At 40.9% G+C, this 26,655-nt stretch overlaps 1 protein-coding gene across 27 annotated transcripts in view; it reads right to left on the minus strand.

Moving 5' to 3' along the window:
- Window positions 1-26,655, minus strand: part of AOPEP (aminopeptidase O (putative)) — a 412,311-nt gene that overhangs the window by 350,920 nt on the left and 34,736 nt on the right. For 17 of the 27 annotated variants that reach the window (XR_012668547.1, XR_012668548.1, XM_075128662.1 and 14 more), the window contains 2 exons: window positions 21,476-21,580; window positions 8,648-8,768 (listed from right to left, as the gene is read on the minus strand). The exons of 8 other annotated variants lie outside the window; for them this stretch is intronic. The gene's annotated coding sequence lies outside the window, so the exon portion shown is untranslated. The remainder of the gene's footprint in view (window positions 1-8,647; window positions 8,769-21,475; window positions 21,581-26,655) is intronic. 2 more of the 27 variants (XM_075128657.1, XM_048851201.2) reach the window with 2 other exon arrangements.

A 26,655-nucleotide genomic window follows, 5' to 3' on the forward strand; every position in this document is an offset into this window, starting at 1 on the left:
GGGCAAGATTTCTTGAACATTCTTCAACAAAAAAACTTCAGAAACAGACTTCAACGAGAAACTACAGAACTGGAATTAATTTGCAAACTGGACACCATCAAATTAGGCCTGAATAAAGACGGGGAGTGGATGGATCACTACAAAAAGTAATTTTCCCTCTGCTGATACACCTTCTTGTCAACTGTTGGAAATGGGCGACATCCACCTTGATTGCACTGGCCTCATTAGCACTGACCCCCCACTTGTTAAGGCTTTTCATGTGCTGTAATATTTATACTGCTTACTGTATTTTTCACTCCATGCATCTGATGAAGTGGGTTTTAGCCCACGAAAGCTTATGCCCAAATAAATTTGTTAGTCTCTAAGGTGCCCTAAGGACTCCTTGTTGTTTTTGCTGATACAGACTAACACGGCTACCCCTCTGAAATTTAGAAAGAGTAATTCACTTGGGGAAAATAAACCAAGTCTGTAAAATCACAGCCCCAAAAGTAGTTTTAGAACATATTAAGCATCTGAGAGCATGGGGTTAAGAAGAGAAACACATGTAGCCCGCATAATACAGGTTGCTATAACCACTCTTTCCCACCCTCCCCCACTAAAAAAGAGCTCCCTATTAGACAAGAGATTTCTGAGGAGGAAGAGCTCCTCTGCCATACAAAAGCCTGGGTTGTAGCCTGAGCTAATAAAACCTTTTTGTTTCCTTTGTTACAAGTGGTTCACTCTTGATTTCAACAATAAAACCTTTGGGGAGAAAAAAATGCTACTGAAAGACTTTTGTTGATGGACCAGCTGGCCCACACCATCAGCTCAAAGCCTCATGAAAGGGGCAAAAAATCATTAGCTGCTCTCTTTTATGGCTCTGGTGAAAAGATATATACGTGAAGTTACAGGGGTGCTGTATGTTGGGATCATCTTCATACAGTGCAGGAGCAACAGAGGCAAGAAACTGCTGCTTCAAGTGCTGTGGTTGGGGGGAGGATCAGGGAAGGCAAACACAAGAAACACTTCCTTTCCCCTTATGTCCTTTGATATTCTTGTTGCTAAAATTTTTGAAAAATCACTTGTGTACATAATTACCGACAAGGAAGGCCACCTTGTTAGGGGGGTGGGCAAGGAATCTACCCAAATGTTTTACCAAGATCACAGAATTTTAATCTTTAAACTCAATTTTGGTCATTAGTCTTGCAATTAATGCCACATTTCAAATGCATAGACTTACTAAAGCAATTAGGATTTGATCCATTACAGTGTATAACTGTTTTTCAAACTGGGGACCCAGTACTGGGTCGTGGCATGTAAGGCATTGGGTCGTCTTGCTCTGGTCAGCACCGCCGACCAGAAAGTTAAAAGTCCCATTGGCGGTGCTGCCCAGCTAAGGCAGACTACTGCCTACCTTTTCCGACACCGTGCTGTGCCCCAGAAGTGGCCAGCAGTGGGTCCAGCTTCTACGCCGGGGGGGGCCACAGGACTCCGTGCGCTGCCCCCGTCCTGAGCACCAGCCCAGCCAATGGGAACTGGGGGGGGAAGGGCAGTGCCTGCGGGTGAGAGTCACACAAAGCCACTTGCGTGCCTCTGCCTAAGAACCAGACCTGCTGCTGGTTGCTTCCAGGGCGCAGCACGGTCCACGGTGCCAGGACAGGCAGAAAGCCTCCCTCTGCACCCCGGCTGTGCCGCTGACCGGGAGCCACTGGAGGTAAGTCCGTGCCTGAACCCCGCAGCCCGATCCCCTGCCCCAGCCCTGAGCCCCCCCCCCAAAACCCAGAACCCCTTCCTGCATCCCAAACCCCTCATCCCCAGCTCCACCCCAGAGCCTGAACCCCTAGTCCAGAGTCCTGATCCCCTCCCACACCCCAGCCCTCAGCCCCCCAACCCAGAACCCCTTCCTGCACCCCAAACCCCTCCTCCCTGACCCCACCCCAGACCCTGCACCCCCAGCCCAGAGCCCTGCACCCCTCGCACAGCCCAACCCCCTGCCCCACCCCAGAGCTTGCACCCCCAGCCCAGAGCCCTGATCCCCTCCCACACCCCAACCCCCTTTCCCCAGCCCAGAGCCCCCTCCCACGCCCTGAACCCCTCCATTCCCGGCCCCACCCCACAGCCCTCAACCCCGCACCCTAAGCCTCTGTCCCAGCCCTGAGCCCCTCCCACAGCCCAAACCCCTTATCCCCAGCTCTGTTGGGTCGCGGGCATCAACAATTTTCTTCAACTGGGTCCCCAGAAAAAAAGTTTGAAAACCACTGGTGTATAATACATACAAGTACTTCCTACTTTTAGGCCACTACATTTCAGTTACAGAAATTAACTCAGATTTCATAGTGATAAGGGCTACATAAGTACCTAGATCAGCAGGATGCTTGATGTATTCAGATTTAGTTTGAAATTGTTAATTTTTAAACAGTCTTTAGTTTCAATGTATATTTCATAGCTATGATATTAAATTGCAATATCCCCCCCTCCCCAAAAAAGTGACTATAATGAAAATATTGTGGGAGTTTTAGCGAATAAAGCAGCCTTTAATAACATTTTCTACTTGGTAGCTACCCTGACTCACTGAAAATTATAACAGTTCATATCCAAGTAGATCTCTAGATGTTTATTTGATATCTAGTATGATTAGAAGAAAATAGAGTGTCTGTATGGATGTTTTTATGATTCTAAGTTCATTCATTAACATGTTTCATGAACTACATGGTTGAGATTTGCAAAGCCTATCGGGGATTTAGACTCATAACTCCCACTGACGTTAATGGAGTTTGTGTGGCTAACCTTGTGGTTGGCTTATCCGTTCTAATTATTGTAAAAAAGCTCTAAAATGAGGAATAGTGAAGCCAAAGGAACACACAGGATAACTTAGAAATAAGTCTTTGAACTATAGATGGAGAAATCACCGGTTATGTTTACTATATACCAACAACCAATCCAAGGGCAAAATCTCCCCAAATTACACTAGGGATCTCTGCTGCATTTTCCAGACTCATATTACACACAAATTCCAGTAATACAGTGGAAGTTCTGTACTAATTTTATACATAGAATTCGCAGTAAAGGTCTACAGTATGGACTAGAAAGGGAGACTATTGCCTTAAATCAAGGTACTAGTTTTTTAAAACTTCTTATCCCATAAAAATTTACACTTCAGAAACCAAGAAATCCAAAAATCTGCCTGGATCTATTTAGTAAGCATTTTCTTTATCAAGATATTAAAAGGAAGAAGTGACAACTTATACTTTTTAAAAGGATGTGGCCTTTTATTCACTAATCTAGATAAGAAAGACAATTTCCTAGAAATTCACAATTATTTTTATATACCATTGGAACAAAACAATCTGAGTTAAAATGTATGCCAATTTTATTACAAGGATATGTATACATATTTAAATCTTTATTATTCAACAGCTTTTGTAAATCTCTCCTAAAATATTTGTCAGTATTGTACATTATAAGAATCCCTCGTGCTTGGCAATCTTTTATTACTTTTTTCTGGTGCAGCTACTGACATATCCTGTGCCAACAATGGTTTCCCTCATAAAGGTCACATTTTTGGGGACCTAATGTATTCTTCTTTGTGTGGGCAAATCCATAGGAAAACCAAATCCACTTTGGATTATACCAGCTAAAGTCACATGTACAAGAAAGACGAGACGCTTGTCACTGTTTTTTAAACAAACTATCTTAACCGATATAGAAGGCAAGACAAACATTATACAAAATCCTTCCAAACCAAAGCGTATTTCTTATTTCTCCATAGACTCTCATCAGAGCAAAATAATTGATGGTATTCATATATCCTTTCAGAGCAATATAAAAGATGTGTGTTTTCCAAGTTCAAAATAGAAAGTAATAAAGCAAGAATTAACAGGATTCAAAAGCACAGACGTTTCCAATGTACTGCTATTTTAATAACAAAAAATGTAATCCTCCCAAGTGATCTTGCTTTGGAAAGCATATGGCATTTACAATACACAAACCAGTAACACCTTTTTAAAGAATTTACAGTAACTTAATTAAAAATACTTTGACTTTAGGTGCCTAAAATTAGCACAGAAGCAATTGCACATTTCATTTGATCCAAAATGTCGTACATGACAATTTAGAAAAAAAAAAAAGATTTTTGCCTCACGAATATATCATGTATATTATAGACCAAGGGCTTTCACCGCAGGCAGAGGGCCTATATCCTGAGCCCTGCTACCCAGAGATGAAGCCTTGAGGCTTGGGCTTCAGCCCTGGGCAGATGGGCTTGGGGTTTGGTCCTGGACCCCAGCAAATCTAAGCTAGCCCTGGCGACCCCATTAAAATGGGGTCATGAGCCACTCTGGGCTTCCGACCCTCAGTTTGAGAAACAGTGCACTCAGAGCATGATTGTCGCAAAGCAGCACATCTTATCCCACCTGCCAAGAAGGCAGCCATGGGGAGGACAGGCTGAGGGTTCCTCCAGATCCTGCAACTTTCTTGCCTCAGTCCTTCAGCTTCCCCTGTGTAAATGGAGGACATGTGAAGCCGCTCTTACTGCACCAACATCACTCTGACTGGGTACAGCCCCCAATCAGTCAATATTTGGCGCCTACTCCCCCAAGTTCTGATGCCTAAAAGAGAACAAGTGTATGTACAACGACACAAAATCCCTGATCCAGCACCTCCCTAGAGCAGGATCCCCTCACACATTGTATTGCCTAAATCAAGAACAAGTGAAACAACTCCAACTGCACCAAAAAATGTCTGGATCCCGTTACGTGCTGGTATGACAATGCCACAAAAAGACTCCAGCTCTAGCACTTGCTTCTTGCTGGATTCAGCCAAGTTTTAATCCCTATCACCCAAATTCCAGTGTTTAAAGAGAAACTGTTTTGCCTCATCTACTGCACCTTAAAAATCCAGACACCAATATATTCCAGAGCAAGAGTACTGAAAATCTTAGGTCTAGTATCTGGTTCCTGTAATCCTACCACAAATCCAGAAAAGGTGCATTAAAATAGAGAACAAGTGATACTTCTACTGTTCCATTAAAAAAGAGAAGTCTGCAAACCCACTCCCGCCCCAGAAAATACACCCGGGTAGAAGAAAGCTGCAGAAACCCTAATATGCATGAGTCTCTTGCTGGATTTTTATTATTTGTTACAGGATGTGTTAATCAAGATCCCAAAAAATGATATAGTGACCATGGGCCATTTTAACACAAAGGTGGAAGTAACAATGATGGATTGGATAAAGTTACAGACAAATGCAGAATGGTTTGGACATGAAATGGTGAATGATTAATAGAAATTTGAAGGGAATAACCTACTGGTGGGTGGAATATTATTTCCTCATAAAGAAATTCATAAAGCAACATGAAACTCTCCCCTATCCCATGGTACTACAGAGTACCAGACAGATCATTTCTGCATTTCCAGAAAGTTTCCCAGCTCACTGGCAGATGTGTATTTATACAGGGGAGCAGAGGTCAGCAGCAATCAGAACCTTTGTATCACTTAATTGAAGACCAAGAAGGTTAAAACAAAGACCATGCATCACCAGGCACAATTAAATGACCCAAATACAAAAAGCCCTTTTCAGCTTCAACTGAAGAACAGGTTCAGTGTTCTAATGTACGTAACTGAAGAAAACCAAAGATGGGTGGGAAAACTGCTTTCTAACAACAACAAAATCAAAAAAGGAAGAATAGATTAGCAATATTACTTAGGAATCTGCAGAAAAAAAAGTGTAAAGCAAAAATTCATGAATGCTAAGACACATAAAGACAAGCAAGTGGTAAAAGTAGAGATCCAGTTAGAGAGGTAAAAAGGGGTGCCAGAAGAGATAAAAGGGCAAATATAGATAGAAAATGTCAAGATGCTGAAGATGCTAGCCAAAAAGGTGACATTACAACCTTGTACAAGATGAACAGTTAATAGTACTGGAGGCCCTACTACAGATGCAGATGGAAAGACTTAATACAGAACAAGAACAACAGAAACTTTTTCAGGCAGTTTTAAACTGACCAAGCACATGTGAACTATTAGAAATATGTGACAAAGACCTACTACTAAAGCTTGATATTGATTTAGAAGATATTACAATTGAAGATGTCAGAAAAATCATCAGTAAAGTGAAATATGGGAATGCCTCTGGAGAGGAAAACATTACTCGAGAGATGCTTAAAGCAAGTGACAAAACGTCTTGCAGACTTTCCTTGTATTTTGGGATAGACTATGGAACGAAGAAAAGAACCCAACCCAATGGAAGAAAAACCACATCGTAAAATTGCCAAAGAAGGGTGACCTACCAACTGCAATAACTGGGGAGGAATCACATTACTCATGTGCAACATCATTCTGGAATGCAGGGGCGCTGGAACAAATTTTATAGTGGGGGAACTGAGAGCCACTGAACCAAACTGTAAACCTTGTATAGGATGGAAACCACTTCAAGCCAGAGGGTGCAGCATCCCTAGCACCCCTAGTTCCAGCATATATCAAAAAGCAAATAGACCTTCAGCTTGGAGAGAATCAAGCAAGTTTTAAAAAGAGATCATGTGCAGACCATACTGTTGTTCCATAATATCTCTGAGAACAAAGTGTGGAATGGCAAGCATCTCTTGTGATATATTTTATAGATTTCTAGAAGACTTTTCACAGCATACACAGAAATGGTCTTTGGAAAATTATGGTATACAAAAATAATTTAAAGATAATTAAAATAATCAAGGATCTATACAATGCCAAATGTGCATTCAGAGACGGTGATAACATCAGCCAATGGTTTCCAGTGGCAATTCCAGTAAGGCAAGGGTGTATTATTTCCCCACTATTGTTGCACTGGTCAAAGACTATGTCATGAGGAAAGTAACTGCAGAAGGCAACTGAGGAATTTTATAGGCAAAAGATAGAGCACAATAAGGATTAGCTTGTTTTTGCTGACGATACTGTCCTGCTTAGTTCAACACATGGCTTCATGGAAGAAAAGACCCAGCTTTTGGCAAATACAGCTATAGCAAGGGAAGACAAAAATACATGGCGATCTATGTCCCCAAAAGTGGACATCAGGGTGGATGAAAACCACTAGAAGAAGTAAGCTATTTTATCTATCTAGGGAGTGAGATGTGCCATGAAGGCAACACTATGCTAAATGTCAAAGAAGCAAACAATTTTCATAAACTTGAAAACATTTGTAAAAGTAATATGATTGTCACTGAGAAAAATACAATTTTTTAACAGCGGCATCATGTCTATCTCCATTTATGGAGCACAGTCATAGAAATCTACAATACAAACTGATAAGAAGATCCACTCATTCCAAAATAAATGCCTGCAGAAGATCTTCAGACTCCATTGGAAAGTATTTCTTGCAACATCAGAAATTCTAAGTAGAACAAACAATCTAAAGCATCAAATATAGTAAGACAATGGACATATTTAGGACACATTTTAAGGATGCAACCAACTCAACTTCCATGGCAAGTGATAATATGGACACCACTGTGGGGCCAGAGCACGGGCAGTTAGGCAAATCCCTGATAGGAGTTAATGGTATTGGACCAGGATTAAAATAACATGGTGCTTTCCCTTCTAAACAAGCTTTGTCCTCTACTTTCCTAGCATCATCATGAGTTGTTTGAAATACATTCCTGCCAAGAGGTCTCCATTGTTCTTGGTATTGTACAGAACAGTTTGTAATCCAGATTACCTTTATTTCCCTGAACTGTAACTGTGGTTATCAGTAAGGTTCTTTTTAGTAAGTTAAAATATCATTCCTGTTTATATCCGACATGTGATTCATTAGAAATTAAGCCCTGGTCTAAACTAAGAGTTGAGGTCGAATTTAGCAGCATTAAATCGATTTAACCCTGCACCCGTCCACATAACAAAGTCCATTTTTTTGACTTAAAGGGCTCTTAAAATTGATTTCCTTACTCCACCCCCGACAAGGGAATTAGCGCTGAAATCGGCCTTGCCAGGTAGAAGGTGGGGTACTGTGGACGCAATTAGATGGTATTGGCCTCCGGGAGCTATCCCAGAGTGCTCCATTGTGACCGCTCTGGACAGCACTCTCAACTCAGATGCACTGGCCAGGAAGACGGGAAAAGGCCCGCAAACTTTTGAATTTAATTTCCTGTTTTTTTTTACTTAAAGGGCTCTTAAAATTGATTTCCTTACTCCACCCCCGACAAGGGAATTAGCGCTGAAATCGGCCTTGCCAGGTAGAAGTTGGGGTACTGTGGACGCAATTAGGTGGTATTGGCCTCCGGGAGCTATCCCAGAGTGCTCCATTGTGACCGCTCTGGACAGCACTCTCAACTCAGATGCACTGGCCAGGAAGACGGGAAAAGGCCCGCAAACTTTTGAATTTAATTTCCTGTTTGGCCAGCGTGGCAAGCTGCAGGTGAGTGCAGAGCTCATCAGCAGAGGTGACCATGATGGAGTCCCAGAATCGTAAAAGAGCTCCAGCACGGACTGAATGGGAGGTACGGGATCTGATCGCTGTATGGGGAGAGGAATCTGTGCTATCAGAACTCCGTTCCAGTTTCTGAAATGCCAAAACGTTTGTCAAAATCATGAACCTGCCCCATTAGCACCATGATGCCCGCATTGCCAGGACCCGTGCTTTGAGAGAAGTCTGTGTCCATGTCCTCATCACTCACGTCACTGAGATGACGTCGCCTACTCACCCAGTTTCACTTTGCCAGGTTCTGGTGCTGCATCTACTCCTGGATAATGCGCGTGGTGTTTAATGTGCTCCTAATTGCCAAAGTGATCTGAGCGGGCTCCACGCTTGCCGTGGTATGGCATCTGCACAGAAAAAAGGCACGGAATGATTGTCTGCCGTTGCTCTGACGGAGGGAGGGGTGACTGATGACATGGCTTACAGGGTTGGCTTACAGGGAATTAAAATCAACATCAAGGAGAAACAAAAACAACTGTCACACAGAATGGCCCCCTCAAGGATTGAACCCCCAATGCTCAACCCAATGCTCAACTCACTGAGCTATCCCTCCCCCGGTATTTCAGGCAGGACTGAATCTTCATTAAACTTTTCAAGGTGCCCCTGACAGACCTCACCGAAATGATTGTCAGCCGTTGATTTCAGGGAGGGAGGGAGGAGGGAGCAAATGAATACAAAACAAATCTGGTGTATTTCTTGTTTTGATCCACTCCATCTATCTTTTACATCTTTGGCTGGCAGCAGACGGTGCAGCAGGATTGCTAGCCATCCTCATCTCCTGGCTGCTCGGCAGAAGACGGTATAATAGGACTGCCGGCAGGACTAAAGAGAATGACCTGGTCAGGTCACTCCTATTTTAGTCCCTGCGCCCATGTCTGCCCAGGCGCTCCTGACCGACCTGACCGAGGTGGCCAGGAGCACCTCGGACATGATGACGATGGTTATCAGGCCTACTGCACTGTCTGCTGCCACAAGGCAATGGGTTGCTGCTGCTGAGTAGCAATGCAGTACTGCGTCTGCCAGCACCCAGGAGACATACGGTGACAGTGAGCTGAGCGGGCTCCATGCTTGCCGTGGTATGGCGTCTGCACCGGTAACTCAGGAAAAAAGGCGCAAAACGATTGTCTGCCGTTGCTTTCACGGAGGGAGGGAGAAAAGGAGAGCCTGACGACATGTACCCAGAACCACCTGTGACAATGTTTTTGCCCCTTTAGGCATTGGAATCTCAAACCAGAATTCCAATGGGCAGTGGAGACTGCGGGAACTGTGGGATAGCTACCCAGAGTGCGACGCTCCGGATGTCAACACTAGCCTCGGTACTGTGGAAGCACTCCGCTGAGTTAATGCACTTAGTGCATTTTGTGTGGGGACAAACACAATCGACTATATAAAAACGATTTCTAAAAAAACAACTTCTATAAATTCGACCTAATTTCGTAGGGTAGACATACCCTAAGGAAATAGCATTCTTTAGAGAACAAGTGCACATCACAATTTTTTTTTTCACCACTAGCAATGATTAGCCAGCAAAGACCTAGAAAAATAGTAAGTGGGGAAAGGAGTGAGAATATAGCTAAACAACATTGTTTTGTTTGTTTTTTGTTTTTTAGCAATGACATTAGCAGCTAGTGGAATGGTTTATCACATTTCTGACATTTTGCTTTTCATCTTAATGTCTATAGTTGTTTATAAGCAGAGGGTGGGATTTGAAAAGAGGCTAAACTGTCAAACAAAAAAGGAACAATGAGATTTACGTTTGTAGAGTCAGAGTGCAAAAACAGTTAATATGATTATGACTACATTTAATGTGTGGGCATAAATAAATAAAAATCAGGGACCTCTCTTATCTCTCCATTAATCATTTCCTAAACCCCATCTCATCCCCATAGCAATTCTCCTTCAGCTTGTAACCTCAGTCAATCTACAACCTAACCTGTCATCTACAATCATTAATTTATTTAGCCTTATTACTAAACTCAAAGAAGTGTTTTGTTATGTAAAATTTTTATATGTGGAATGTTTAGTGATATGCCCAAGTTGATGCAGCAAGCCAGCATCAGAACGTTGGCCTTAGAGTTAGGAGTCCTAACTGCAAGCAACACTCCATCCCTTACATACAAAAGGTTTTGTTTTGAAAATGGTTAGAAAGAAAAATATGCATGTAGTGAAAAATCCAAGCAGCTATCATGACATCTCTCAAAGATATCTCTGCTTTATATTCTCAGGAACCATTCCAGTTAGGTGACAGCTAATACACTGTGTGCATCTACAGTGTGTGTACTTCAGTAAGGCTTCCTACAGCTGTCTCTGCACTTCGTGCAACTTACTGCTCTTTATAGTTCAGCTACTGAAAAAAATTAAGGTGGCCTTCACATCATACTGAAATCTTTTTTGAAGTTTGTGCTGCCTTGTTGGCATTCACAGAAAGTCCTAAGGCCAAATTCTCTACTGACAAAAACTGGTGAAGTTCTGTCAACTTCAGTGGAGCTGTGCCAATTCACAACAGGAGAAAATATGGTCAACAATGTATACTTAACAGTTCTGCACACTAGTCCTTCCTTCAGTGTTTACACTTCAACCTGAGAGGAAGCTGTTCTAACTAAATGACCTCAAGTTCAGACATTTGGAATTATTTTTTCCCAGATGTTCTCCAGAATCCTTTCCTTCAAACCCTTAGCACTTCAGCAGGTGACATGAGTTCCCACAGAGTTCCAAAGGAAGTGCTGCAGGACCTGTCACATTGGGTGATGGGGCAAATTGGGCATCAGAGGACTGATTGTAAGTGGCTAATTAATCCCCTCCAATGGGAGTCTGGAAACAAACAAAATGAACGGGAACAACTCATGGTGATCTGGACTTTGAGAACAATTCATCTATCTCTAACAAGCTCTGTTCTGATGAGCCTTTTCAATCATGTTAATCATGTTTCAATCATCCTCCTTTTTGTCCATTAAGACAGGGCCCTAATGTTGCTTTGTGAGATAGCCAAAATTCACTGAAACAAGGGTAGGATACAAAAAATAAAAACCTCTCCAAATCATTAATTGAATGTTTCATTCACTCACTCACTTTGACAACCAATGAAAACCCTTGGAGCAATCACTCACTCATTATCTGCTGGCACACTCATCCCATCTCTTCATCGCAATGCTCTTTCATTGGTTTCTGGAGTTATCACTTCAGTCTCAGCTGCCAAGGGATGCTTCTAATTGGCAAGTTGTTGATTTTCATTAGTTCTGTCAACCCAGGTTCACAAAGGAACTTAGGTGTTGTGATGCTGAACATTGTGATGCCTAATTTTAGGCACCCAGAAAAATCACAGGAACAACACTGCAATCCAGAAAGCCTGAGTTAGGCACTTCAACTCTATATAATAAATGTGGAGAGGCAGGCGCCTTATGATGCAATCCACAAAACCACATATGCTAGATGGTGACCCACATAAGCTGGCCAATGAGAGATGCCAAGGACAGGGATGTGTCCTAAACCCTTCCCCTCTTGGAGATCAATGCTAAGCTGCAGTGAGATGCTTATTTCTGCTTGAGATCAGGGATACCAAGTTGCCTCATCGTATTCCACAAACTTGCTCGATGCACTGAATCAAAAGCCTGCTAGAAGCCTATACAAAGCGCTGCTCCAGCTTCTTGAAAAGTTATCTCAAGGTAAAGATCTGGTCCAGGGTGGAATAAACAGGTTTAAAGCTACACAGAGTATCCTGGCCTTTGCCATGAAGTGCATCGTTTTCTTTCCTGCCTGAACCCAGAAGGGACTGCCTGTGCACGTAGTACAAGTGGGTGGCAAGCAGATATGCTATTGAGACTCAGAGAAGTTGAGGAGTTCATAGACAGCCAGATTTGAGAAATATCAGTACCCCATGGTAAAGAAAGAAAGGAGCTGACCACCAAATAGTCAGACAGAGAGGAAGTCAGAGAGGAGGCCTGGCAGTTTGTAATCAACAGAGGCAAGAGATCACAGCAGCATTCTAGTTGGCTGGAGACAGACAAGGATGGGCAGGCTGTGGCCACCATAGAGATGAGGACCAGAAGGAATTCCACACAGCCAAAAGTTTCAAAGTCAATACAATCAATACCAGGCCCTCAACATGGAAACTCTGAAAGATCTCTCTCAAAATCCAATTTTTCCAAGGGAACAGAGAGATATACAGGATACACCTGTGGATGGCAGCTCTGTCCAACCTGTAAGAAAAACAAGTTGCCTACAAAGAGTTCTCCAACTGTCCAAGGAAGACACACAATCCTTGTAGGGGATACAATACTCAGAAGAATAGAGAATATTCTGCAAGGAACAGGTGGACAACAGGATGGTGTGCCTGGCATCCTAAAGTTGACAGGCCATCCACTGGGGATGGTTCATAATGACAATAATGACAGTGCATCACTGGATATCTCACAGATAATAGATTACTTCAGGAAACCAGGAAGCATGCTGAAGAAGAACATCCAAGCAATCTCTGAGATCCTTCCTGTCCCATAAGCAAAGGAAGATAAAAGGCAGAAGGTACTGCAAGTGAACCCCTGGCTGGATAAGTGGTGTAGGGTGGATGATTTTGGTTTGGTGGAACATTCTATGGAGAGAGGGGGCTGTATAGTATGGATGGCCTCCCTCTACCTCAGTAGAATGGGAACCATTCTCCTCAGGGACAGGCTGCCTAGAGTAATCAGGAGGATGTTAAACTAATAACAAAAGGGGTGGGTACAGAGAGAAAAGAGCTGTGCACAAAATCAAAATGTTGAGAACAAAATTAATCAGGGCACCAAAGGACACAAAGAGAAGAAATTCTTGAATTGCCTATACATCAGTGCTAGAAGCCTGGGTAACAAACAAAAGGAACTGGAGTTGCTCATTTATGAGCATAAATTCTATCTATTGGTATTACTGAAATCTGGTGGCACGATTCACATGACTAGAATGTTAAAATTGATAGTTATTACCTATTTAGGAAGGATTGAGTGGGCAAAATGGATGGGTAAGTGGTACTCTATGTCAAAAATGGCATTTTCTGTTTACACTGATGACTTGGAAAAAAATTATTTTGAATGCTTATGGATTAGTGTCTAAACAGATAAAGCACAAGATGGGGTATTAGTTGGTGTCTGCTACAGACCACCAAATCACACTAAGAAACAGGATGACCAGTTCCTTATTTACCTTTCTATAACATGTAGGGAATAAAAGATGCATGATCATTGGGGACTTAGGTGTGAGTGTCATGTCCTGGAGGTCTCATGCTGTCAAGTACTAATGCACCTTTGGAATTCCAAATTCAAATTTGAATTTTCAAATTCAAATTCAAATTTCAAATTTGGAATTACAGTTTCCTAACTCCAGAAGTGTTGCATCCAACATGGAGGAATTCTATATTAAACCTCATCTTGACAGATAAAGAGGAACAGATCACAGAACTAAAAATTAACATTAACTTAGGTACAAGTGATCAAAATGTGATTATATTTATAGTGTGCAAACACAGTAAAGTGCAGAGCAGTGATAGATATACTTGATGCTTTAAAAAGCCAGTTTTTCACAAAGCTGAAAACAGTTCAGAGTCAAATCAGCTGGGAGGAAGAATTTAATACAAAAAAGTGTAACTGATCATTTGGAATTGTTTAAGAGCCGAAAAAGTGACAATCAAAGAAGAAGGCTGTATTGTTTAAAAACTGACCTGGTTTAGAGGGAACTGAAGGCAGCTATAAAAATTATATTTAAAACAAAAAGAAGAAAGGGGAAGTTGATGGTAATGAATATAAATCAGAAGCTCAGAACTGTAGAAAACTGATAAGGAAAGAAAAGGGACACAATGAGAACTCTATGGTCAGCAGACTTAAGGAGAATAAGAATTTTTTTTAAGTATATTAGGAGCAAAATGTATCCTACCAGTGGTATTGGTCCATTAATAAATGGAAATGGTAAAATTATCATAAATAATGCAAAAAAGGCAGAAGTGTTCAATATATATTTCTATTCTGTATTTGGAAACAGATGATGCAGTGTAGTCATATTGCACGATAACATTCTTTGCATTCCACTAGTATCTCAGGAGGATGTTAAACAGCAGCTACTAAAGTTAGACATTTTTAAATCAGCAGGTCCAGATAACTTGATCGAAGAGTTTTAAAAGAGCTGACTGAGAAGCTCGCTGGATTGTTAATGTTGCTTTTCAATGAGTCTTGGAACACTGGAGAAGTTCCAGATAACTGGAAGAAATTTAAATATTGGTAAAAGGAATGGCCTCGATAAGTATATGCCTGTCAGTCTGATATCAATCCCAAACAAGATAATGGAGCAGCTGATACTGGAGTCAATTAATAAAAAAATAATGGAGAATAATAATTAATGCCAATGAACATGGGTTTATGCAAAATATATCCTTTCAAAGTAACATGGTATCTTTTTTATGAGATTACATGTTTGGCTGATAAAGGTAATGGTGCTAATAAAATAGACTTCTGGAAGGTGTTTGGCTTGATACCACACAACATTGTGATTAAAAAAATAGAACATATAAAAGTAACATGGCACACACAGTAAATGGATTAAAAGATGACTAACTGATAGGTGTCCAAATGTAATTGTAAACAGGAAATCATCATCGACTAGGTGTGCTTCTAGTGGAGTCCCAAAGGGATCAGTTTTTGGCCTGACAGTTTTCACAATGACCTGAAAGAAAAAATTAAATCATCACAGATAAAGTTTGCAGATGACACAAAAATTGGGAGAGTGATAAATAATGAAGAGCACAGGTCACTGACACAGAGAAATCTGGATCAGCTAGTAAGCTGGATGCAGCTAGGAACAAAGAATGTAGCCATACAATGGGGGATTCTATCCTGGGAAGCAGTGCCTCAGAAAAAGTTTGGGAGGGGCTGCAGAATCAGCAGAACATGAATTTCCAGTGCAATTCTGTGGTCAGAAACGCAAATGTGATCCTGGGATGCATAAATGGGAATATCAAGTAGGAGTAGAGAAGTTATTTCATCTCTGTATTTGGCACTGGTGTGACCGCTACTGGAATACTGTGTCCATTTCTAGTGTCCACAATTCAAGAAGGACATGGATAAATTGGAGGGAGTTGAAGGAAGAGCCATCATAAAGATTAAAGGATTAGAAAACATATCTTATGAGTTAGACTCAAGGAGCTCAATCTATTTATCTTAACAAGAGAAGATTATGAGGTGACTTGATTACAGTCGACAAGTATCTATGCTGGGAACAAAGTACTTATATTGGGATCAAATATTTGATAGTGGACTCTTCAGCCTAGCAGAGAAAGTTGATGGCTCGAAGTTGAAGCTAGACAAATTCAGACTGAAAATGAGGTGTAAATTTTAACTGTGAGGGGAATTAACCATTCAAACAATTTACCAAGGATTCATGGTGGATCCTCCATCACTGGCAATTTTTAAATCAAGATTGGATGTTTTTCTAAAAGATATGCTCTTGCAATTATTTTGGGGAAGTTTTATGGCCTATTTTATACAGAGGGTCAGACTGAATGATCACAATGGTCCCTTCTGGCCTTGGAATCTATGAAACATGGAAGTGAAGGCTTTCTCTGGGACCAACAACAGCATAATACCTCTATAGTTTCTACATTTGGCCTTAGTGCTCTTTTTGAAAAGAGGCAGATTAACACCCATTATACACAAGTAATGTAAATATATATATGGTTAATATAATAGTTTCCTGCAGAACTATGAGTGTTCCATCACTAACAAATATTAAGACCAGGAACAGAAAAAGTATTGCAGAAAAAAATATACCCTGGTCTCCACCACCTAAGAGAGGTGACAGCCAGGGGAGACAGAAGCCTGTGAGTGGGTACCCTTGCTGGTCCACTGAAGGGAAATATAGGTTAGTTGCCCTGAACTATGTAAAAATTTGTAATCTGGAAGATTATGCTAAAGTAGCTTGGGCTGCACAAGTATGAGAAGGTGGCTGTGGATGGAAATCCCTGTGAGGCGGTAAATTTCCCTGCTCTATATCCTTCAAAGTAATATGTCACCAACCTTGAATCAAATTAACCCTTGCTGAATTAAGTTTAATGCCTTGGGGTCCATTGTATAAAAATGAAAATGTTATGTGTTTTTGTGAGATTGTATATAACTTATCTACAAGGAAGGGGTACCCTAATACAATTCTTTAGTTATCAGCCCTTCACCATAGGAAGGGGACACATTGCCTGGCTGATTACCTATTCCTGATCTCTTAAAAGGTTCCCTAGAGAGCTGCAGACAAAGACAGGATGTTGGGATAAATAACCAGGTGGTGAACTGACTCAAGGTTTTTGTTCTGATCCAGCAAACAGACAGGACTGCTGATCCACAGAGGACCCTAATCCTTAGGGAACGGTTGGAAGGACTTTGGCCTGGTAAGGCCACATAAGAGTTTCTAGTTCTGAGCAAAGGGTGTGATGAACTTCAAATCACAGGAAAACCCTGGATGCGGTTTTGAAGGAGTACTCTTTCCAGAGCCCGTGTTGGAGAGGGTGATCTCTCGTAAGCTTATTAGCATGCAGGTAGGCTCTTTTATTGTTCATCTGTAGTGCTTTTACCTTAAGAATAAAATATGCTTGCTTAGAAAGAACTATGTAGTAATTTACAACTGGGGCAATTATGCTGGGGCAATTATACAACTGGGGTAATTAAGCAAGCTGCAAGCAGTCTCTGAAGATAATTGCCCTAGTTGTAAATTTGTAATGATTGTCCCAGTTGTAAATTATGCTAGGGTAATTCAGAGAGGCAGTCTCTGAAGATAAAGTGAAGTGGGCCTGCTTAGGCAGAGTGTATTTTGTTGGGAATAACACAGTGAATGCAGGGAATTGTTCAGCCTGGAAATACCCTGGTCTCCACCACCTAAGAGAGGTGACAGCCAGGGGAGACAGAAGCCTGTGAGTGGGTACCCTTGCTGGTCCACTGAAGGGAAATATAGGTTAGTTGCCCTGAACTATGTAAAAATTTTGTAATCTGGAAGATTATGCTAAAGTAGCTTGGGCTGCACAAGTATGAGAAGGTGGCTGTGGATGGAAATCCCTGTGAGGCGGTAAATTTCCCTGCTCTATATCCTTCAAAGTAATATGTCACCAACCCTGAAGCACACAACAGTCTGAACAACAGTACAGAAATCTTCATTCAGTAGCTTGAGAGATGTCTTAGCCTACCACCTAGTACTCAGCTTTCCTTTTCTAAGCAAGCTAAATCAAGAAGCTGGCAAAAACAAGTCCTCATAGTCACCTCTCAGGGGCCATTTTCTTGGAACTCTCTCAGAAGAGAACACGGTAGCAAGACAGCTCTGGTTGTTCTGCCAGATGGCCTCTTCCTGTCCATAGACAACAGACATAGAGCCATCCTCATCCTGCTGGATGCATCTCCGCAGCATTTGATATCATTGATCACCAAATACTCCTGTCCCATGGGTGAAGAGAAATCCTCTGTAATGGCTCAAGTCATTTCTCTCAGACCAAAATAAAGTCCTTATGGACAACTGCTCCTCCTCTTCCAGAGCCCTCCCCCTAAAGAGTCCCACAAAGCTCAACTTTTTACATCATCTTACTCAACATCTACAAGAAGACATCAAGAGAACTGGTGAGACAACACAGTCTGAAATGTGAACAATATGTGGGTTACGCAAGAATCACTACAATTTCCTACAAGTGCCGAAATAATATAAACATCGGACTCAAGAGCTGTTTGAAACAATGAAAGGTAACTTGAAAGTGATGCTGGTAGGGAGAGTGAAGCACTTTGAAAAATTCGCCCTAAAAATGGCGGAGGTATCTGCCCTCAGAGTATAAAAATTGATTCTTAGGAGTCATAACTTGCACAGAAGCTGAACATAGACTATGGAACTCACTCCCAGAAAAGATAAGACTGACTATTAATTTCACTGCATTGAGAACTAAATGCAAAGCCTGTTGCTTTGGCTTAGCTTTTCCTCAATAATTTTGCCAAACACATCCACACACACCAATAGAATAAAGCTATTTACTCCTACAGACTGGGAAGTGGACAATAGAGAGAGATGGGTTAGTTCAATTTTGAAACACTTATGAGATGCTCAGATATTATTCTAATTGGTGCCATATATGAACCTAGGTAGTCAGATATACACCCTGTGGGCCTCAGAGCTGGAAGTGTGTGTATGTTTCTTACCAAAATAAAGCAATTTCCTTTTTTTTTTTAAACTTAAATTAGCATTTTGAACGGACTGGGAGGACTCTGCCATAAGCTTTCATAAGTGGCAGAATTGTGTATTGGGGAAGCTTGCAAAGTCTTTACTATGCATCCCTCTCATTCTCTCTGCCTGTTCTATGTAATCATTCCCTCGCTCCCTTGAACACCAAAGTGGATTAAAAAGAATAAGAACACCTAAGGTTGGGGGGGCGAGGGGGGGAAGCCTCAAAAGTGTAACATTTCTTGCACGAGGTTTAATTGTGTGTAATGCCCTGATTTAGCATATATCTTGTGGAATCATAGACTTTAAGCCAGAAAGGACTATTACGATAATCTAGTCTGGTCTCCTTCATAACACATGGAATATCAAAAATAGAAATTCCATCATGTGGAACCTTTACATCTCAGAAAAGACTTCTTACAGGGGATTCAAATTATTCACTCTTTACTGATAAAAGTCACACTACCAAGAAATAACACTTCTTCAAAAAGCACTGACATGAACAACAAAAAAAGGCATATTATATAATAAACATATAGACCTTGCAAAGGGAATTAAAACCAATAGTAAAAGAGTCTATATCAATATAAATAAGAAGAAAACAAAGAAAGAAGAAGTGGGACCGCTAAACACTGAGGATGGAGTGGAGGTTAAGGATAATCTAGGCATGCCCCAATATCTAAACAAATACTTTCCTCAGTCTTTAATGAGCTTAGGGATAACGGTAGGATGACAAATGGGAATGAGGATATGGAGGTAGATATTACCACATCCAAGGTAGAAGCCAAACTGGAACAGCTTAATGGGACTAAAACCGGGGGGCCCAGATAATCTTCATTGAAGAATGTTAAAGGAACTGGCACATGAACTGCAAGCCCATTAGCAAGAATTTTTAATGAATCTGTAAACTCAGGGGTTGTACCGTATGACTAGAGAATTGCTAACATAGTTCCTATTTTTAAGAAAGGGAAAAAATGTGATTCAGGTAACTACAGGCCTGTTAGTTTGACACGTGTAGCATGCAAGGTATTGGGGAAAAAAATTGAGGGAGAAAGTAGTTACAGACATTGAGGTCAATGGTAATTGGGACAAAATACAACATGGTTTTACAAAAGGTAGATCATGCCAAACCAACCGTATCTCCTTCTTTGAGGAGGTAACAGATTTTTTAGATAAAAGGAAACGCAGTGGATCTAATTTACCTCGATTTCAGTAAGTCATTTGATACGGTTCCAAATGGGGAATTATTAGCTAAACTGGAAAAGATGGAGATCAATATGAAAATTGAAAGGTGGATAAGGAACTGGTTAAAGGGAAGACTGCAAAGGGTCATACTGAAGGGTGAACTGTCAGGCTGGAGGGAGGTTACTAGTGGAGTTCCTCAGAGATCGGTTTTGGGACCAATCTTATTTAATCTTTTTATTACTGACGTTGACCCAAAAAGTGGGAATGTGCTACTAAAGTTTGTGGATGACACAAAGCTGGGAGGTACTGCCAATTCAGAGAAGGACCGGGATTTCATACAGGAAGATCTGGATGACCTTGTAAACTGGAGTAATAGTAATAGGATGAAATTTAATAGTGAAAAAGTGCAATGTCATGCATTTAGGGATTAATAACAAGAATTTTTGTTATAAACTGGGGACACATCAGTTGGAAGTAACAGAGGAGGAGAAGGACCTCGGAGTATTGGTTGATCACAGGATGACTATGAGCTGCCAATGTGATATGGCCGTGAAAAAAAGCTGATGCGGTCTTGGGATGCATCAGGCGAGGTATTTCCAGTAGAGATAAGGAGGTGTTAGTACCGTTATACAAGGCACTGGTGAGACCCCATCTGGAATACTATGTGCAGTTCCGGTCTCCCATGTTTAAGAAGGATGAATTCAAACTGGAACAGGTACAGAGAAGGGCTACTGGGATGATCCGAGGAATGGATAACCTATCTTATGAAAGGAGACTCAAGGAGCTTGGCTTGTTTAGCCTAACCAAAAGAAGGCTGAGGGGAGATATGATTGCTCTCTATAAATATATCAGAGGGATAAATACCAGGGAGGGAGAGGAATTATTTAAGTTCAGTACCAACGTGGACACAAGAACAAATGGATATAAACTGGCCATCAGGACGTTTAGACTTGAAATTAGATGAAGGTTTCTAACCATCAGAGGAGTGAAGTTCTGGAACAGCCTTCCAAGGGGAGCAGTGGGGGCAAAAGACATATCTGGCTTCAAGACTAAGCTTGATAAGTTTATGGAGGGGATGCTATGATGGGATAACATGATTTTGGCAATTAATTGACCTTTGACTATTAGTGGTAAATATGCCCAATGGCCTGTGATGGGATATTAGATAGGGTGGGATCTGAGTTACTACAGAGAATTCTTTCCTGGGTGTGTGGCTGGTGAGTCTTGCCCACATGTTCAGGGTTTAGCTGATCGCCATATTTGGGGTCAGGAAGGAATTTTCCTCCAGGGCAGATTGGCAGAGGCCCTGGGGGTTTTTCGCCTTCCTCTGCAGCATGGGGCACGGGTCACTTGCTGGAGGATTCTTTGCACCTTGAAGTCTTTAACCACGATTTGAGAACTTCAATAGCTCAGACATAGGTTAGGGGTTTGTTACAGGAGTGGGTGGGTGAGATTCTGTGGTCTGCATTGTGCAGGAGGTCATACTAGACAATCGTAATGGTCCCTTCTGAGCTTAGTCTTTGATTCTATGATTCTAATGATGTGTTAATTATCTTCACAGAGGTAATATACATGCAAACAAGTGTACAAATGTATCATTCTTTTGAAGCTTTCCTAGAATTACATTAAATTTACAAGAAATTACATCAATAAAGTGTAACTGATTTCTAACCTTTACCTATTTATACTGACTATTTCTTTTCTTCAAAGAGTTCCATCAGCAGTATAAAGTAATGCTATCCTCCATCCCCATACTTCTATCTGTATATTTAATGATACCCATCTGAAAGAAAGAAAACAACAAAAGTATCATTAATAATTATACTTTAAGAATATTATTATTATATTAAGTCTAACCTAACTAGTTCACTTCTGACTGGTACAAATGTAATTCATTGTTTCCATGATTTATCAGATTATTTATGAAATGAACCTTGCCAAATCTTTACCAGTAGCTCCATTCATAAATAATTTTAACATTTTTTATTTCATACACATTTTAAAAGGCCATAGCACTGATGGATTATTGTATATGGGCTTTAAAGATTTATCCTAAATTATATACTGTGTGACTGTAACAATTTAGAAAGGTGACAAATTTCTTCCTTTGACAACAATAAATCTATTAGCATGAACAGTCATCTGCATGTTTTTTACAGATTGTGTGTTTTTTTGCTAAAGATTGTGTGGGTGAGTTTTAGTTAATGAGAGTGATTTAGAACATGGCATGAGTTGGGTACAGTGCCAGCAGATACTACACAGTCTGTTCGTGCCAATAACAGCTTTGACAACGTGGCTTATTTGTAATTCACATCATCTCAGCTGTTCCAGTTCTGAGCGTCTCGAGAAGGGACTGTCAGTTATGCAGAAGTGCATGATGGTGATAATTTGTCTATTTAACAGTTTTGACAAGGAACAGGTGCCCGTCTCGACTCTCTGGAACTTATATGAAAGGAACAAGTGCATCCTACACAGTGCTGAGCCATTCTCAGATAAGATTTTGTTTGCTTGTTATCAGTACCATATATGATCCATGGTTTTGAAGGATGCAGAGAGATCTAGCAATATCAACAAAGAATCTGATTTGTTGCTTAAGAGCAGAAGAAGGTAGTCCCTTAGTGCCATGAACAATGGACAGTGTTCCTCAGGACCATTTTGGTGCCATTGCCAGGTCTGAAACATGACTGTGATATATATAGATTTTGACAGATATTGCTGGAGCTTGGGGTCTCAATAAACTTTACCAAAGAAATTGGGATTGGAGAGTGGGTGGCATTCAGTGAGGCTGTTTTAAGGGTTGGCTTCTCCAAGGTCTGAGTACTGCATTCATTAGATAACTGATAGTTTGCCTTTTTGAGGGAGGCACAGGTTATCTCAGTTATCAAGGGGACTAGGTGTTTCCCACTGGACTTCACTTTTCATGAAGGACAGGAGGTCAGTTTTAGAGATGTATGAAACACTTCTGCTCAGCTTTAGCAAGCTGGCGCAGTTGTGTCTGAGAGGGACACAAAGGATTCAGTTGTGTCATATGTCCCTTTAATTTTCTTTATGGCTGTTGAGTATATAGTGTGACAAAGTCAGATCTGACAGATCTAAAAGGGTGGTTGAAGCCAGGTATATCAGTCTTAAAGCCCCTTTTCCTATGAACCAAAAGAAGTTACCTCAGGTTAATTATGGTCACCAGAGTCGAACATGTGATCTCTAAAAAACTGATCAGGAGAGAGCAGGGAGAGGAGGGATGAAAAGCAAGCTGCAAAAGAGCTGTGTGCCACAAAGGGAAAAGGTTCTTCCCAGGTAAAGAATTGTTTTTCTCTATAAGGGAAATCTTGTGTTTAATTTCTGTTTGGGGTGGGGACCTGGGTTCCCAACACCGTGTGGGTTAGAGAGGGTTACTGGCGATTAGTAGCTAGCATAAGAGGAAGTACTCCAGTGGGAGTTAGGAAATTTGTCTGTTTGTTTAAAGAAACCTCAAGGCCAACCCTAGGGCCTGCTCTGTAAATAAGGAAACATTAAAAATTAAACCTCCATCATAGGACTGATTTTCTCCAGATCCCAACACCGGAGGGAGAAATGCTAAGTTTTGCTATGATGAAAGAGTTGTGTTGCTACAATATGAAGTTGCATCTTGAGAATTTCACGGGTTGCCAAGTGGATCTTGCCCCATACGCACTTCACTCAACTGGTTTTTTGCTTTACTAGGTAGAGTTTAGAAAAATCACAGTAATTTACAGAGGTGGTATGAGGGAAGGGGCTTTGGGGAGCAATCAAAGGCTTCAGTCAGCAGTTGATTGTAGCGTTCTGCTAGTTTGTCAACTCCTTCTGGACATTTTCTAGAAGCTTCATTCACTGAAGTGGAAATTATTGATTCATTTAATCTTTATCATTAGAAGGTGATGGTCTCTGCAAGAGGACAGACTGGATCAGTTAGAGTGGACAACAATGCCAAAGATGAGCTCTAGTGTGTGTTCAGTTTTGTGGGTGATGCTGAAGACAACTTGAGAAAAATCTACAGTAAGTAGGAAATAGCAAACTATGCTGTTAGATGTGTTGTCTATGTGGATGATCAGATCTCTCAGGACAATGAATCTTAAGAAGTCCATTATGATGTTAAATAAGAGCTCTGTTATTTCTTCCAGGAATCTCACTAGCCTTCATTGGATTTCTCACCAGGTTACCTGTACATCAAGGATATTCTTGTGTTTATTTCATCTCCGGATACACATATTACAACTGGACATTCAGATGACAATTTTCAAGCTGGGACTCTTCTTGCATTTGAGATCAAATGAGAAAGAATGGCCACATTGCCTACTTGCCTCACGTATGATGCAGATGAAGACCCACCAGAGACAGTGAGGAGACCACCAAGCTAATCTTCATTTATGAGCTAACAAAAACAAAAATTGAGATTATGGGCCAAATTCAATCCTGGACTAAACACGAGTTTTCATTGGATTTCTAGCCAGTTCAGAGCTGAACTTGGTCCTAGATCTACAGAGATGAAAAATCAGTGAATAATCCATTGTGACATCTAGCCACCAAAAAGTGACATGTCTTGAGGTGATTTGATATATATTATACACTAAGTGTGCATGTGATAAAACCTCTCGACCCACTGTACTACCTTATTTACAATATAAAGATATATACTGTAGCTAAGAACAATATTGATATATAAACACCCATATGGTAAATTTATATATATATAGACACACAATTTATTCTCACTCTACTATATGCCACCACAACATGATTTACTAACATTCAGATAGATCAAGAGAAAAAAGCACACAGCCAGCCAATTAAAAACTGACACTTACATAACGGTTTGTACAGCTGCACTGCATCAAAATTTACAATACTTTTTTCCCTCTGTAGTGCAGTCAACCATAACAAATGCTAACATGACACAATTCACTCACAAATAAAAGTAAGGATTAACATTTTGATTTGAAGCTAGCATAGTCAACAAACAGCTTTGCAATTTATTAGACTGAACTGTTCCAGGATCAGAAAGAAATCAATAAAAAAGTAAAAGGAAAAAGGAAAGATTTTATGTGACACAAATAAAACAGGCTATAGAGCAGAGTGGTGAAAACTATTTATTTCATTCATTGGGGATAACTGTACAAGTTGCTTACTGTTCCATTCCCATTTACCAGTTGTAAGTTTTCTGGCCTTCTTTCTCTTTCACTATTATACTGTAACATTTGGTAAATAAGGTTCCCATCTTTCCTATTTTCAAGTTTAATTCTCCTTCTATCTTTATATACAAAACTAACATTCCCCTCACCCTAGCAAACATACACACACTTTAAGGCTATTTTAAATATTTAGTTCAGGCAAATGTAAACAGTCAAATAAATGAAATCTACAGAACTACGTATCTAAAAGATTCAAAGCCCCAAATTACTACTTAACATGACTTCAAAATATTAGACGTGGTGCAGTAGGAACCTAATCTACCATATTTGAATGCAAAAAACCTTCAGAAATATTAGATATGTCAGTATTTTTCCACTCTATGTTGGATTGTAACCGAATCCTGCTACTTTAATTCCAGTGCTTTGCACGGTGTGATGCTTTCCTAGGTTAGGCTTTAAGCTGTGATGTTACCACACATTAGCAGCCACTTGCTAACGTGTTTTAAAAGTCTAGTCTAGACAAGGCACCCTACCTTTAACATGTACTAAACTAGTCAAGTACTAACAGCATACTTTTATTCCTAGTCTAGATGAATGCATGGCAAATACGGTGTACAAGTGTGATAGTCTTTGTTCCTGGGGAGCATTGTTTAGTAATCAGGGCTTTGGCCCTTCAACCTGCAGAGGGGGTTTTTGGTGGGAGAACTTGGGCCCTCCCATTGCACTGGGCCCCATGAGGGTGACACACGGGTCTGACACCCAGGAGCACATTAAGGTTGCTTTTCCTCGGCCACTTCCTACCACTCAGCTATTGTCCAAAGTCTATCCCAGGAGGCTGTGAAGGGGGTCAGCTCACCGCTTGGCATCTCTTCGCAGCCAGGCATGGCATGGTAGCTCTCTCCCTCTTGGGGAGGCAGGTGCCTCCTCTTGTGTCTTGGCCTTCTAGCCAGGTCAGTCCCAAGTCTCTCCCCTTCCAGGATAGTCCATAAACAAAACACAGGAGCTGCAAGCTACAAGTCTTTTCTCTTCCCTGGTCTGCTCACAAGGATGCTCTTCTGCTTCTTTTCAACTCCTCTTCCAATCTGTGCATCTTTTGCAAGTGTGATGGGGCCAGGCTAGCTGACCCCAAAGCAACTCAACTGCTTGTTGCCCAGTGTAGGGTTTGTATACCCAATCACAATCACAACATGTAGTAATCACAGACCCTTTTTAGTATCACTTGAGCTGCTGGAAAAGGGCAATAGCTATCACAGCAATGCATTAATTTCTACATATTGATACTGCAGTAGCACACAAAGGATTTGAGCCCCATTTTGCTAGGTGCTCTACAAACAATACAAGACACCGTCTTTGATCCAAAGATCTTGCCATAAAGACGACAAGTGATATACAACAACTTCTGGGGGAGAGAGAGGCACAATCATATCGCTTGTATATATGTGTTTTTATTATTAAAAATAACATGTCAAATTGTCCCCATCTATTCCTTGAGCCATCATTAATGGGCTGATTTCTTATAGGCATCAGAGCAGAGGTCAGTCTTAAGGAGGTATTTGAAGGAAAAAAGTAGTGGTCTTATGAATCCATTCCAATGTAGGTCATTTTATGAATGAGGGGGAAGCATGAAAGAAATCTTTAATAAATGTTTGGTAAACTAAGGTATATTTGTTTAACATATACTTTATGAATATATAAAATGAACTTTAAAATAATC

The sequence above is a fragment of the Caretta caretta genome, chromosome 5, assembly GCF_965140235.1.
Source record: "Caretta caretta isolate rCarCar2 chromosome 5, rCarCar1.hap1, whole genome shotgun sequence".
Taxonomy (NCBI): domain Eukaryota; kingdom Metazoa; phylum Chordata; order Testudines; family Cheloniidae; genus Caretta; species Caretta caretta.